This window comes from Micromys minutus (assembly GCF_963924665.1).
Source record: "Micromys minutus genome assembly, chromosome: X".
Lineage (NCBI taxonomy): Eukaryota > Metazoa > Chordata > Mammalia > Rodentia > Muridae > Micromys > Micromys minutus.
The window spans coordinates 38,975,998-38,979,405 of record NC_137970.1 but is presented as its reverse complement, the minus strand read 5'-3'; the positions used below and the strand labels follow the sequence as shown (position 1 = coordinate 38,979,405).

Sequence of the window (3,408 nt, the reverse complement as noted above, 5' to 3'; positions counted from 1 at the left end):
GAGAGAGAGAGAGAGAGAGAGAGAGAGAGAGAGAGAACCAAGAACATAAAGGTGAGTGTGTAAGGAGGTGGGGAGGAGTTGGTGGAAGGCAAAACATGATCAAAATGTGTTACATGAAAAAATTAATTTTTTTAACTTTATTTTAAAAAACAAAGATAAATGTACAGATTTCTAAGCATTTTTGCATAAAATTATACAAATACACTTTTATAAGGTTGTAATTAAGTATTTGTGGGTACATATACATACACATATGTATGTGTAACAATAATGTAGGAAAAGAGGTTATTAATTTGAGGGGATAGGAGAGAAACTGGGAGGGGCTGTAGGAAGGAAAGGGGGATGTGATACAGTTCTATTTTAATTAAAATATATTCTTTTTTTTTGAACTTCACACAGTATGTGAGTTATTTCTGGGGTGTTCAGAGCTTTCTGGGGTTAGTATCCAATTATCAGTGACTGTATATTATGTCTGTTCTTTTGTGACTGGGTTATCTCACTCAGGATGATATTCTCTAGATGCATCCATTCTCTTAAGTTCATAAGGTCATTTTTTTTCTGATAGCTGAGTAGTACTCCATTGTGTAAATGTACCACAATTTTTCTATCCATTCATCTACTGAAGGACATCTGGGTTCTTTCCAGCTTTTGGCTATTATAAATAGACCTATAATGACCATTGTGGTGCATGTATCTTTGTTGTATGTTGGAGCGTCTCTGGGGTAAATGCCCAAAAGTGGAATAACTGGGTCTTCAGGTAGTATGTTTTTATTTTTTAATTATTTTTTTCTTTAGAGGTTTGCAATCCCCATCAAAATCCAAACCCAGTTCTTCACTGAGTTGGAAAGAGCAATGTGCAATTTCATTTGGAACAACAAAAGACCCAGAATAGCGAAATCCATCCTCAACAACCAGAAAACATCTGTGGGAACCAATATCCCTGACCTCAAGCTATATCACAAGGCAAATTGTGCTGAAAACTGTATGGTACTGGTCCCGAAATAGGCACGTGGATCAATGGAATAGAATAGAAGATCCAGAAATGAGCCCTCACATATATGGTTACCTGATTTTTGACAAAGGAGCTGTAAACATTCAATGGAAAAAGGACAGCCTATTCAAAAAATGGTGTTGGTCCAACTGGCACTCAGCATGCAGAAGAATGAAAATAGACCCTTTCTTATCTCCTTGTACAAAGCTTAAGTGCAAATGGATCAAAGATCTCCACATTAAACCTGGTACACTGAAACTATTAGATGCGAACGTAGGGAAAACCATAGAACTCATAGGCACAGGAGAAAATTTCCTGAACAAAACACCAATAGCTCGAGCTCTAAGGTCAAAGATTGACAAATGTGACTTATTGAGATTACAAACACATCCAAAGATCATTCACCATGATCAAGTAAGCTTTACCCCAGAGATGCTGGGATAGTTCAACATCTAAAAAAATGAATAAAATATAATCCAGTATATAAACAAACTAAAAGAAACACAATATCTTCTCATTAGAAGCAGAAAATGTTTTGACAAAAATTCAACACCCCATTCATGATAAAAAGTCCTGGAAAGGATTTTGGAAACAAGGAATATACATCAACAGAAAAAGGCAGTTTACAGCAAACCCATAGCCAACAATTTAAATAAAGAGAAACTCAAAGCAATTCCACTAAAATTAGGAACAAAACAAAATTGCCCAATCTCCCTATTTAATATAGTAGTTGACCTATTAGCTAGAGCAATAGGGAAACTGAAGAAGATCAAGGGAATGCAAATTTGGAAAGGAAGAAGTCAAGTATCTTATTTGCAGATAATATGCTGTTATACATAAAAGACCTTAAAAATTCTACTGGAAAACACTGACAGCTGACAAACATATTCAGCAAAGTAGTTGGATTTAAAAAACAACAAAAACATGAAAATCAGTATCAGAGAACCACTAGATATCTGCTGGGTCCAGCTGATACCTCAAAGCAAGAGAGCAACATGGCAGCTCCAGCTAAGGGAGAGAACCTATCCCTGGCAGTGTACGGACCTGGACACATTTTCCAGAAGAACTACCCAATCCCTAAGCTGAGCCCAAATGATGTTTTACAAAAATGTGTTACATTTGGTGGGAATCTGCAGCTCAGATGTTCAGTACTAGGAACATGGTTGAATTGGGGATTTTATGGTGAAAAGGCCAGTGGTGCTTGGGCATGAAGCTGCTGGAACAATCACAAAAGTAGGCACTTAGGTGAAATATCTAAAACTAGGAGATCAAGGTGCCATTGAGCCTGTGAAATAGATGAATACTGCAAGATCTGCCAATACAGTCTGACCGGTTGGATCTCTTTCTGTGCCACACCCCCGGATGATGGGAACCTCTGCCTCTTCTACAAGCACAGTGCTGACTTCTGCTACAAGCATCTTGAGTGTCACCTTTGAAGAAGGGGCCCTGATTGAGCCTCTCTCTATGGGGATCAATGTGTGCCATTGAGGCTAAGTTTCCCTGGGTAACAAGGCCCTTGTGTGTGAAGCTGGGCCAGTTGGGATAGTCACTTTGCTTGTGGCCAAAGCAATGGGAGCTGCTCAAGTAGTGGTGACTGACCAACTTCTCAGTTGACCAAAGCCAAGGAAGTTGGAGCAGACTTTACCATCCAGGTTCCCAAAGAAACTCCTTAGGAAATTGCCAGTAAGGTGGAAAGTCTGCAGGGGAGCAAGCAAGAGGTCTCCACTGAATGCCCAGGAACGGAGGCCTCCATCCAGATGGGCATCTACTCACTCTGGTAGGATGTTGGTGATTTTGGGAATGGGCTCCAAGATGATCAATTTACACCTCGTATACACAAGCTGTGTGGGAAGTGAGTATCAAAGGTGTGTTTCCATACTACAACACGCAGCCAATGGCAATTTCCATGCTTGCATCAAAGACTTTGAATGTAAAGTCCCTAGTTACCCTTTGGAGAAGGCTGTAGAAACCTTTGATACAAGCAGAAAGGGGGTGGGGCTGAAAGTTACGATCAAGTGTGACCCCAATGACCAGAATCCCTAAACGTGAATTGGTCTATGTCCTGAGCCCACTCTCTCAGCATCTAAGAGCTAAATGGATTGAAAGGGAGGCCATTAATGCAGATCTTTCTTTTGAAAATAATAAACTCATAAGCTGAGAGCCTTAGACGAGTTGGTATGCTTAAGAGTAGTATAATTGAATCCTGAGACGGATGAATCCCCATCTTCTGAAGAACAGCCACACTTATTTCCATAGTGGCTATACAAGCTGTCACTCCCACCAGCAAGGAATGAGTGTTCCTCTTGCTGTATACCTTTCCTCACGAGCTGTCAGTTCTTTTGTTTTATTGATCTTAAATATTCTGACAGGTATAAGAAAAAATATCAGGTAGTTTTGATTGCATTTCTCTGATGGCT

General features: G+C 39.6%; 1 pseudogene across 1 annotated transcript; it reads left to right on the top strand.

The window, feature by feature from the left end:
* Window positions 1-2,083: 2,083 nt before the first annotated feature.
* LOC308414885 (sorbitol dehydrogenase-like) lies at window positions 2,084-3,034 on the top strand (annotated as a pseudogene). Its single transcript has one exon. The product of its transcript is annotated as a sorbitol dehydrogenase-like (transcript).
* The last annotated feature ends 374 nt before the right edge of the window (window positions 3,035-3,408 follow it).